Source organism: Clarias gariepinus, chromosome 1 (genome assembly GCF_024256425.1).
Source record: "Clarias gariepinus isolate MV-2021 ecotype Netherlands chromosome 1, CGAR_prim_01v2, whole genome shotgun sequence".
Taxonomy (NCBI): domain Eukaryota; kingdom Metazoa; phylum Chordata; class Actinopteri; order Siluriformes; family Clariidae; genus Clarias; species Clarias gariepinus.
This window is the reverse complement of record NC_071100.1, coordinates 23,699,808-23,712,752: the sequence shown is the minus strand read 5'-3', so window position 1 is coordinate 23,712,752 and position 12,945 is coordinate 23,699,808. Positions and strand designations below refer to the sequence as shown.

Here is a 12,945-nt window from a genome sequence, read left to right as displayed (position 1 = left end):
GGTATGTGTGTATGTTTTTAGGTGTGTTAGTAATGGTGGGAAGTGTTTGTGTGTGCTTAATAAAATACTCCCAGCCATTTGCATTGGGCAGCAAATAAGCTCACTCGTCTCTCCAAGTCCATCCTTTCCGGCGTAAAAACGCTACAATATATACTGTAATGCAGGACAAATTATAATACAAGTAAAATATACAGTAAAGTGCAAAGATCTGAAAGAACCTACAAAAATATGGTAATCTAAAAATAAACACTAATGTAAAGTAACTACAAAGAAAAGTTTTACCTTGTTCATAAAAATGTGTTTTTAAAACACAACACTATAATGTGTGTTATAATCACTCTGTGATTTATTATTTTTAATGCAGGTATTTCTGTGTTTTGTCTGTTATGTAAAAGCTAGAGATTACTTGTGAATACATTGGGCTGCAAAATTAATGAAGGCGCTCTACACAAATGATTTAAACACTTAATAACCACCCAAAAGTGCCTTTTTTTCTAATTAGTACAGGGAAATGTGTAAAAATTCTGATTTATGACTTTCACACCTACACTACAGGAGTGAACTGTATAGAGACAAAGTAGAGACAAATTACAGTATTTCTACACTATTTATAAACAATGTCTAACCTTTTCCTATCACACTTAGTTTCTCGTGACTCCAGCGATCTCCTGTCTGAAGACCAGCTGCTGTGTTCGATCTGTCTGGATGTGTTTACTGATCCAGTCACCACTCCATGTGGACACAACTTCTGCAAGAGCTGCCTTACACAGTGCTGGGAGATGAGTCAACACTCTTACTGTCCATTACGTAAAGAGAAATTCACTAAGAGACCTGAACTGAAGATTAATACAACACTGAGAGAGGTTACAGATCACTTCAAGAAGAAAAGTGTTCCTGACAAACCTAAGGTTCTTTGTGACGCCTGCAATGAAGGAAAGCTGAAGGCCCTGAAATCCTGTCTGGATTGTGGACTGACTTTGTGTAAATCTCATCTAGAACCTCATAATCATGTTCCCAAACTTAAGAAACACAAACTAATAAACCCTGTGGAAAACCTGGAGGACTACATATGCCAGAAACATGAGCGAGCTCTGGAGCTGTTCTGTAGAGACGATCAGACGTGTGTGTGTCAGTTCTGCACTGAAGGAGACCACAAGAATCACAACACTGTTACTATAGAGGAGGAGAGCAGAGAGAGGAAGGTGAGAAACACTGAATAACATCAGCTTTAGACATTGTTATAGAAAATGCAGACACATTTATGCAGAAGCAGAGAGTTCAAATTCCATGACAATGTAAATGTAATGCAAATAAAATATTTTGTCTTCTGCTCTGTCCTCAGACTCAGCTGGGGAAAACACAGACAGATGTGCAGCAGATGATTCAGGGCCGACTAAAGAAGATTCATGGGATTAAACACTCCGTAGAGCTCAGCAAAGTGTGTGGAAAAATAGTTTATGTATTATTCATTGTCGAAACTGCATTAAACATTATTTCGCTATTCAGTGTTATTTGATAAAAGTAAAAAACATTTTTCCTCCTTTAGAGAAACAAAGAGAAAGCAGACAATGTTGAAGTCTTCACTGCTCTGATTTGCTCCATTGAGAGAAGTCAGGCTGAGCTGCTGGACGTGATGGAGGAGAAGCAGAAAGCAGCAGAGAGGCAGGCTGAAGGACTCATTAAAGAGCTGGAGCAGGAAATCACTGTGCTAAAGAGGAGAGACACTGAGCTGGAGCAGCTCTCACACACTGAGGATCATCTCCACCTCCTACAGGTCAGTGTTCCTCTCTCTGCTCACTGGCAATGCAGAACATCACAGAACAACACTCACCATGCTGAGGGATTTCTCCTCTCTCCTGCTCTACCGTAGATTTCCTCCTCCATGTGCAGCCCTCCACACACCAAGAACTGGACTGAGATCAGTATTAACACTGATCTGAGTGGGGACACTGTGAGGACAGCTCTGTCTCAGCTTCAGCAGACACTCAATGAGAAACTCACTCAAAAACTGAAGGAAACAGGTGAAAGTGATTCATATAAGAGTGATAGTGATTATTATTGTTAGCTTTAATTGAATGAAACATTACATTATACAATCTGCCTGTTAATGAAAGTGATGTTTTGTTGTAATTAGTTTCCACAGAACTGAAGAGGATTCAGCAGTATGCAGGTACAGTGAGGTTACTGATTTCCTCTCTTATTATAACGTACATTCATCAGCATTACATCACTGCATCATCAGACTTATTTTTATCTTTAGATCTCTCCAAATAAAAGGAAGACTTAAAGTGTCTCTCATTTTCCTCTTCACTACAGCTCACTATCAGTGACATGCACTAAAGCCATTAAAGCCTTTTCTGCTTAATGAAAGCTTTTTTAATTCACATTTTACTAATAAAGAAATGTAGGAAATCTGTATGTTTAGACAGAAGGTCACTTTATTCTTTTGAATTGCATGAGTCTAAAGTCATTCAGTTCTTTTCCTGTCAAATGATGGTCATTTAATGATATACAAAACAGTCAGACTTTTACACTCATGCAGTTGAAAAAAAAGTATTTACATATGTATTTGCATAAAAACAAAAATAATACAAACACATTTATATCACAAAATGTAAACTTTTAGGAGGAAAGCATTTCTCATCAATATTTCTCATCCATGACAAACTCCTTCAATAAAATGTACAAGTTTTATGTTAAAATATATCAATTTAATCTACAATCCCTTTTAAAATCCTAATGAATATGATTTACTGTGTGATTATGATGATACAAAATATAAAATACTCACATCACACACTGTTTGTTTCTCTCAGTGGATGTGACTCTGGATCCTGATACAGCTCATCCTTATCTCATCCTGTCTGCTGATGGAAAACAAGTGACACATGGAGACACACGACAGGATCTCCCTGATACACCACAGAGGTTTAATACTGTACAAGTGTCTGTGTTCTGGGAAAGCAGAGTTTTTCCTCAGGGAGATTTTATTATGAGGTGCAGGTCAGAGGGAAAACTGCATGGACATTAGGAGTGGTGAGAGAGTCCATTAACAGGAAGGGAGAGATTACACTGAGCCCTAAGGATGGAGTCTGGACTGTGATACTAAGGAATAAGAATCAGTATAAGGCTTGTGCTGGTCCCCCTGTCCCCCTCACACTGAGAGAGAAGGTGGAGAAGGTGGGGGTGTTTGTGGATTATGAGGAGGGTCTGGTCTCCTTTTATGATGTGGAGTCCAGATCTCATATCTACTCTTTCACTGGTCAGTCTTTCACTGAGAAACTCTATCCATTCCTCAGTCCTAGTTTAAACCAAGAAGGTAAAAACTCAGCACCACTGATCATCTCTCCTGTGTGTAAGACTGAGTAAAATATATTTCTTTTCCCCTCTTCTTAATTCTGTAAACTTTCCTTTTTAAGCTGCTATGCATTTTATTGTAATACATGTCTTTGTTCGTTTGTTTGGTTTTAGCTTAATTATTTTTAAATCTATTGCTTTTTATAGACAGTATGTGGGTGGGTAAATAAAACCAAAGAAACGTTTGAAGTTTCTTCTTAAAATTTAATTAAACACAAAAATAATCAAGTGTGTGTGTCTGTTTTTGTGTGTGTGTGTGTGTGTGTGTGTGTGTGTGTGTGTGTGTGTGTGTGTGTGTGTGTGCGTGTGTGTGTGTGTGTGTGTGAGTGCTGTATATGATGGTAAATAAAACTGAGCAGATCTTGTTGGAGTTGGAGCTTATAGATCTTAAACAACAGTTACTGCAATACAGAAAACAAGCCGAGACGTCTGAGTAGAATGATTTTCAACACAATGAGAAAATGTGGAATTAGAATCCGTAAATCCTACCTGTGTTAAGTCACCATAAGTAGAAAATTAGCAAAACCATGTCAGTTTCTCTGTGCCTTATTTGTGCATGCAGAAAACCTTCATTTTTAGGGCATTAAACATATTTTTTTTTATGCAGCCCCTAAATCTCCAGTTCAGCGATGTTACAGGCTGGTAGACACACTAATGTTGCATCGCTTTTCTCATGAGGCAGTTGAGCTAAAACAGTTGTTCAACCAATCAAATCTCATCATGCATGTTTGAAGTGATTCCTGCTGTTCAAAATAACAACGAAAGTGTCGTTATATTGCATACTGTACATGTCATGCTATTTCTTAGAAATATTCAATAGAAATCATTAAAATATGATGTCGGTTATAATAATATAAAAATGGAGACATGTTAACATGAACATCTTGCCATTTAAAACACAAATGCAGGTAAATATATTTTTCTAAAGCTGGCAGCATTTACACTGATCCCCAAGTGGGTACTGAGGGGTTTTGACCTGTCAATCTTGCTATGACTGACATTCCAAGGATTTGAAAGCAGGAAGCAATTTTTTTTATTTCTCAAAAACCAAAGCAGAAACGATCAATTCAAAGTGATTTGGATGATAGAGGGGTGTGAGTAAAAAGATTTACTCCTAATAACTTCAAAAATAAATGAGAACAAATGTTTCTCACCAACAGATGAGATCGATTTAAAGTGATGATAATTTTACTGAATAAAAAAAATAAATGATTAATATCTCAAAAATGGATTGAGCAATAAAATACAGTCATTCCAGCATGTGATCCTGAATAAATTAATGAAAGAGGTAGAAAAATATAATGACTTGGTCCACAAGAAATCAATTTTATTTAATAATCAGGATAATCTGCAGAAGAAACTATTGTCATTGTCTTTAAGCAGCTTTACAACATTAAAATTAAAATTGGTGTATAAATACACACGAGCAGAGGTTAGAAAGGTGGAGACACACTGCACTGCGATCATACATGGAACTGTCACTTTATCACCCAATGAAAAGTGAAGAAGTGACTGACGTGAAAGTGAAAGGTGTTAGTTCACACCCGTGTTTTCACATTGATTTCTGAAATTAACTGCAGGATATTCACTTGTTAATGTAAATGTATGTACATCTGTGGACCTTTATAATTCAGAGGTTTTGTGAGTGTGTGGTTCCGATTCACGTTGGCATTACCATAAATTTTTTTTATTTATTTATTTTTACACGTTTATTAAATAAAAGCTCGTAGTTGAGGAGGCCTCCAGCATAACTTATATAACTTATGAATTCTCTATGAAAGCAGAGGTGATAGTGAAGGACACGAGAGACCTAGAGGTTAGACGTGTAGTCCTCTCTGAAACTGGGGAGTTGGGAGCACACAGTAAAGACTAATTCATGCTCCTACATTGAGTCGAGTCTCTACACGTAGGTTACACAAGTATTTATACGTGTAAGCTGGTGTTTCTGTGTCACTCTGTAATTACATCGCTAAATTACTAGCTGGCAGTTTGGTTTCAATGTCACTGTGTTGAGTCGCTTTGCCACTCTCTGAGTTTTGGTTGGTGCGTGTGTCCGTGTGTGTGTGTGTGTTTTTGTGTGTCCGTGCGTGCGTGTATGTGTGTGTAATGTAAACACTAGTGAATAAAACTGATCAGATCGTGTTGGAATTGGAGCTTATACAGTAGATGTTGAACAACAGTTACTGCAACACAGGAAATGAAACAAGACATCAGAGTGGATGGCCAGAATGATTTTAAATAAAAAGAAAATGTAATCCTACCCTGTGTACCTATCACCATTGTTAAGGTCTGCGTCACTTTGACATGTCATTACATTTTTGGGGAGGTGCACATCAGGCCAAGTGCTGGGGGACGGCATTGTGTACACATTTATGCACATCCTACTGTGAAGACCTGACACAGAAACATAAATCAGCCTTAAGCATACCTGTGTGAAGTCACCGCCCACATTAACAGAAAATTAGCAAAACCATCTCAGTTTTATTGTGCATTATTTTTGCATGCAAAAAGGGATTTTTACGATTTTGTAAGAAATTAATAAGCAAGTATAGTTACTCTTGGCCTGCTACAATTAAAACTTTAAACTTAAAGAAGATTTCTGTCACAAATGGCACATGAAGGTGGAAGAAAGTAGATAATGTATTAAATTATTAAACACTTAACGACAAGTTAAAGGAAGCAAGTGAGAAAATGTCTTTTTTTTCTCGAAATATTCATGTTTATGTTAATTCACTTTTTTATGTTTATATCTTAACTTTTCACTTTATAATGCAAAATAATTATCCCAAATCTAATTAATGTTGTTATTAGTATTGACAAAACTGAAGAGGATTCAGCAGTGTGCAGGTACAGTGAGGTTTCTAATTTCCTCTCATATTATAATGTACATATCAGCATTACACCACTGCATCATCAGAAGATCTCTCCAGCTAAAAGGAAGTCTTAACTGTTTATTTTTATTCTCCTCTTTGTCTTAATTGAATTCATGCAGTAAAAAAAAAATAATAATAACAAACAGTCCCTGACATTTATTACTAGAGACACTTAAACATTTGTCCATCACAATCAAGATTTTAATCATTTTTTTTCCCTATTTTAGTCACTTTTTCTGTGTAGTTGTTGTAGTACAAAGAAATCTCTAAAGTTTTGAAAAACTTTATAGGTCTGATCTTTGACAGGCTCCTGGCATTAACTAATTACGTATAGTAATTATGTGCATTCTACAAATGCAATGCATGACACGAGAAACTGTGTAAAAAAAAAATCTTGAATGAGTATGATGAATATGTACAGTATGAGCATATGATATAAGATCATACTAAGAAAATACAATACATAAAGTGATGTCTCTCTCTTTTGGATTTGTATTTCTCTTTTGGATTATCATTGTGTCTGACCCCCATGCTTTCACTGAGACTAATTATAACTTTGCAGAACTGTGCCTTGTACTACGTGACTGTCTCTTCCTGAATTTTCACCTGCTATCCATTTTTGCCTCCCACTTTCCCACCTTTGCTGAAGGGCCACGAACTGTGAAGTTTGTGAAGACTGCTGGTTACAAATCACCTTCTGTTTCTGGACTCTTGGAATCCCTTCTACATCTGCAGCTACGTCCATGAAACTGAGAGGATGTGAAGTGAGGCAACAAGGCACACACCAGTCAGAGTTAACTGAACTCAATCACTTTCAGGAATTTAACCCTTAGGAGTCGACACTTGCAGTTCTTCCTGGTAATAGTGAAAAAAATGTAAAAAAAATTAAAAAGCTCCATCATGTTTAATAATACACATAAGTGTAGTACATCATTTTAATTTGTAAAGGGTCTACTTTTATTAATTTAGACCCACAATAACCACAAATTAGTGTGCTTTTGTAAAATAAAGAAATCAAACAGTGTGCGCTTTCAGCCGTCTCAGGCTCGCGAACAGTGGGAGGAGTTTACTTTTCCCTCAGAAGAAGATTGTGACTCTGACGTGGAACGGGAGCATTTTGAGGAATGAATAGATCCAGCAGAGGATATTCAAGCAAGCTGTTATGACAATAGTTAAGTTATTAAGTCTTATATAACTCTTATTCTGCTAATATAAAACAAATATTAGTCAGCTTATGTGAAACATTGCTTTTTTCAAGCCACTTACGTAGTTTAGTGTAGCATGTAGCTAACACTGCTTACATGCTGCCTTATGTAGCTTAGCACAAAATGTTATTTCCCGGTGGCTAAGTTAATGCCCTATGGGGTTTATAGATGTTTGTAAATGTTCTAATGTATTTCAACTCGCTTTGGATAGCTTTGGATTATGGTTGCTAATAAATATTTGGCTCAGTTTTGGTTAGCTTATGACACTGCTATCGGTAATGTTTTTTAGCACAAACAAGGTAGCTCCAGTTGGCTAAAATACTGCCTTATGTAGCTAGATGATTATGAATTCTTCTGTGGTTTAAACGTTCATACTGTCTTTTTTTTAGCTTGTATTTACAAATACCTCAGTATTTGTATTTGTATTACCTATGTTATGCAGCCTTTTTATCTGTGACTTTAAGCTTTTGAACTATATCAGTGCGCCTGAGTCTGTGATCCGGTTCACCATAGTAAGTCGGTGGTGAAGTTGGTTTGATGTTGTCATTGATGCAGTATGTGGTCTGGCATTGTCATGTAGGAAAATGCAAGGACTTCCCTAAAAGAGCCGACGTCTGGATGGGAGCATACTGTATGTTGTTCATCCTTTTCATACCCAATCATGTTGCCAATTGACCTAATAAGTTGCAAATTGGTCCTCCAGCTGATTCTTATATGTACATTTAACTTTTCCGGCCTCTTATGCGCTACTTGCACACCTACTTCCGCGTTCTTTTCAATAGGGCTCAGTCAGTTCCGGTTTAGCAATGGCTACGTTCTACCCCCGCTGTCTCCAGGATCTCCCACGGATTAACGTTACTGACGTGCATCGTATTTGCAAAACAACCATATTATACACTGTAAAAAAAATCCCGTAGTTTTTACGGAAAAAAACTGGCAGCTGGGGTTACCAGAACAATTCCGTAAAATATACAGCAAAACAGTAATTGCTTTTACTGCATAACATGTATTTTTTACAGTTTAAACCAGTAAATATAACAGAAGTCTAGTGTGTTATATGCTGGTTTAAACTGTAAAATGTACATGTTATGCAGTAAAAGCAATTACTGTTTTGCTGTATATTTTACGGAATTGTTCTGGTAACCCCAGCTGCCAGTTTTTTTCCGTAAAAACTACGGGATTTTTTTTACAGTGTTGTAAAGCCGATCATCTCCTATCCTAAACCTTTTCGAGATGTCTGCAGCGAGCATGTATTTTGACATGACAAGCCATGCAAATATGTTCACAACGTGCGATTAAGAAATTGAGAATATTATGGTCCAACAATACAAAAGACATACTGCACACAAAATGCAACATATTCTAACGTTTTTCCCCCAACTGTAACACATTTAAAGAGGGGGAAAAAATGTGTGTGTTTGACAAAAAAAAAAAAAACATTAAAACAGTATTCTGGACATGTTTTACATAAGAAAAAAATCATGTCACTCACAAAAAAATAGAAAACAAAAAAGGTTCTCACTGTATGAATCTTACACTCAGGTGCTTGATGTTGGTTTGTTTTTAAGCATCTGTACTTTTGGTGAAAGTCTGGTAGCATCCAGCTGGAGGAAGATCTTCTGCAGTACCTCAGAGAATATTTTCAGTTCCTGAGAATAACTGGAGACATTAAGACCGTACATGTAGTAGCGATCTCTCCCAAGTCATGAAGCACTTCAACACCCTCAATAACAATTCCAACATCAGCTGGAGAGGTAGTGGCATCACCTCCAACATTGATGCTGTAGATGCCAAATACAACATGTTCAAGATCCTCTCTGCAGCACAGCCATCTGTATTCTATTGATACACAAAAAGCAAAAATGAAAATCACTAGACTAATACAGAATTCCAAAGAGCCTGTTTGCATTGCATTTTTCCCGGTAGTTGTTTTTCTAGTCTTTAAATCACTAACATTTGGTCCACACTGATTTCTTACACTCCTTTCTCAGGTACACCTGTGATCTGATGCCATCTAATAGCAGCTTTAACTTATAATTTAAGAAGACTAAATGGATATTGTGATATTCTGAAGAGCCCAATGATACCATTACTTCTGCAGTAATCATTAGCATTACCTACCAGATATTCTTTGAAGAGACTGTCCGGTTCTTCATTTAAGTAGACACAAAGTGCCTTGATGAGGCACTCCCTCTTCTTCTCAACAGTTGCATTCTTAAAAAAAACAAAGAGAAAAAAAAAAAAACTCAATATACTTAATACAATCCTATTGAGTGAGTTACATTTCACTATAAAATTAGGCACATGTCTAATGTCGTAAATAAAACTAAAAAAGTAACAAGCTACTCAGAACTAACAAATGAAATGTCATGTGAGAAACAGGATTTCCATTAGTAGACGTAGATCTTACCTGTTGCGAGTAAAGCACACCTTTTATTAAGGACCAGAAAAACTGCAAAGAAAAAAAAAAATTTATAAAGACATTAATATTTTAATTAGGTTAACATCAAGTATAAAAATTTGCCCACTATACACAAAAATATACTTTATTGCAAGACCATTTTCATATTGTACACCATTATTTTTGCATTTGTAAAAAAAAAAAATGTAAAAACAGGCTAATGTTTAATTCATGGTATCTTAAAATTTGGTAATTATACCACCAGCCCTTTTATCAAACATCTTATTACAATGTTTTGTTCAAACCACAGATATAAGTTAAGATAACAATTATTACTATATATAATTATATACTTTTTGCCAAATAATGGAAATATATGCAGTGGACCTGTGACACACGAGGCTGAAGTTAGCTCCTTATTCGCAGCTTCCGATTCGTTTGGCTTCTTATTGTGCAGCGTCTCACTCTGCGGCTGAAGTTAGCTCCTTATTCGCCTCGTTACTAACGGGAGTGTTCACGTTGGTGAAAGCTGCGCAGTTTAATCAATAAAACGTTATTTTAGCAGGTACCCAACTATATAGTAAAAGTGAAATTGTCCAAGCTCAGATTGATTTTACACTTTAAAAATTAAATGGAAATATGTCATTCTATTATGCACAATGGTGTGAATAAGAAGCCAGATTTCCAGGACCATTTTAGTAGCTTAAATCTCTCTGGACCAGGCAAATATGAACCATACAACATCTAGCAGGTACCCAACTATATAGTAAAGGTGAAATTGTCCTGGCCCAGATTGATTTTACACTTTAAAAAGGATGGAAATATTTGACTATTTAATTGTATTATTAAAATCAACTTTTAAATTAAATATTCGTTTTATTTAATTTTATTCATTGTTTTTTTTTTTTTTTTAAATGTTAGTGATTTTAATGTCAATTAAACTCTAGAACAGAATTTTCCAGTGTATCGAGCGCTCTGACTGATTAATGGATATGTATTAATTATTCAGCATTCACTATATTTTTACTATTTGCCTATCCCTTACTTGCTATATACACTCGCTTAATTATAAGTAGGAAAGTATGCTACTATTCAAACTGATAAATTTTAATTATTTTATACAGCACATTAATGATTGTAAAAATGTTGCACATAGCAATGATAACTAATAATAACATTCATTAAAAAAAATTACCCAAACAGGTATTAACAATACAGAGATGCACATTCAAAATGCAATGACAAACTATATGGGATTATCCTAAATTTTTTTACAGTAAACTAATTTAATTTTCATTGTATCTCTTACATTTTCCAAAAACACCAGCATGTCCTTCATTTTGGAGAAGACAAATAAAAAATTCACTAGAGTATCTTCTTTTTCATCTTCAACATTTTCTAGTGTCAAATTTACACAGGGCCGTCTCTGTTTCATCCTTGTTCATGTACAAGAGATCTCAATACATATACAGTGATTAACACAGTGATTAGTCTGTGCCATAGACTGAACAGTGTTTAAGGTTTTTGTAACAAACTAAAATACAGGCTATTTTATTCTCTTTTTTGCTATCAACATCAGCAGTAAACTAATCACTGTGTTAATCACTGTATATGTATTGAGATTAATATATTTTCAGATTTTAGAGTTACCTGGTGTATCAGTGCATTTTGGAAGCTGAGAGGTGGCGCAATGAAAATAAGCAGCTTTTCTGGTGGAAATGTTGCTTCACCTCTTGTACATGAACAAGGATGAAGCAGAGAAGGCCCTGTGTAAATTTGACACTAGAAAATGTTGGAGAAGATGAAAAAAGATATTCTAGTGAATTTTTCATTTGTCTTCTCCAAAATGAAGGACATGCTGGTGTTTTTGGAAAATGTAAGAGATATAATGAAAATTAAATTAGTTTACTGTAAAAATTTTTTAGGATAATCCCATATAGTTTGTCATTGCATTTTGGATGTGCATCTCTGTATTGTTAATACCTGTTTGGGTAATTTTTTAATGAATGTTATTATTAGTTATCATTGCTATGTGCAACATTTTTACAATCATTAATGTGCTGTATAAAATAATTAAAATTTTTCAGTTTGAATAGTAGCATACTCTCCTACTTATAATTAAGCGAGTGTATATAGCAAGTAAGAGATGGGCAAATAGTAAAAATATAGTGATTGCTGAATAATTAATACATATCCATTAATCAGTCAGAGCGCTCGATACACTGGAAAACTCTGTTCTAAAGTTTGACATTAAAATCACTACCATTTAAAAAAAATGAAAAAATAAATAAAACGAATATTTAATTCAAAAGTCGATTTTATAATACAATTAAATAGTCAAATATTTCCACTCTTTTTAAAGTGTAAAATTAATCTGGGCCAGGACAATTTCACTTTTACTATATAGTTGGGTACCTGCTAGGTATGGTATAGTACATATTCGCTTGGCCAGAATGGTTTAAGCTACCAAAATAACGTTTTATTGATTAAACTCCGCAGCGTTCGCCAACGTGAACACTCCCGTGAGTAACGAGGCGAATAACGAGCTAACTTCAGCCTCGTCTGTGACACGTGGCTAAATCCGTTAGCTTACTTCAGTCTAAAACACTAGCACTCTCTAAAACTACAGAAGCAGGTCAAAGTTAAATACTATATATATATAAAAATATGTACTGGCGAAAAAAAATCTTATATCTTACCTTTTCGTGTGTTGACCTCCTCTGTTAAAACGGACAGAACTGCAAAGGGTAACGCGCGCGCGGGCAGAGAGTCAATTAACTCCAGCGCAGGTGTAGTTTGAATTGTCTCACTCTTCTGTTTCATTAGCGGTTCATGACAGCTGGGGTCTCGCTACTGCCCCCTGCTGTACTGTATGAAATGTTGACTTAACATGAATGGTTAGTGATTAGACAACGTATTAGGAATTTGTACGGTCAAGTTGACCGTAATTACAAAATTACTTTACCCTAAATCGAAAAAAAAACCCACTTTACGTCAACAAATACGATTATTTTGAGTATATGAAAGTAATTATATTATGTAAAGTTCACAACCTGCCTTGTAATTGTTTTTGTGTATACTGTTCTTTAAAACTTTACAATACAATATT

The 12,945-nt window shown here is 35.4% G+C and overlaps 1 long non-coding RNA gene and 1 pseudogene across 1 annotated transcript; one reads left to right on the top strand and one right to left on the bottom strand.

Annotated features, from left to right (window-relative positions):
- The first annotated feature begins 208 nt into the window (after window positions 1-208).
- On the top strand, window positions 209-3,369 carry LOC128518563 (E3 ubiquitin-protein ligase TRIM39-like; annotated as a pseudogene).
- A 5,769-nt stretch (window positions 3,370-9,138) lies between these two features.
- LOC128518629 (uncharacterized) lies at window positions 9,139-12,635 on the bottom strand. Its single transcript, XR_008357762.1, has 4 exons — window positions 12,536-12,635; window positions 9,846-9,887; window positions 9,557-9,649; window positions 9,139-9,274 (listed from the first exon to the last, which is right to left on the bottom strand). It is a non-coding gene; the product is annotated as an uncharacterized LOC128518629 (long non-coding RNA).
- Window positions 12,636-12,945: the final 310 nt, after the last annotated feature.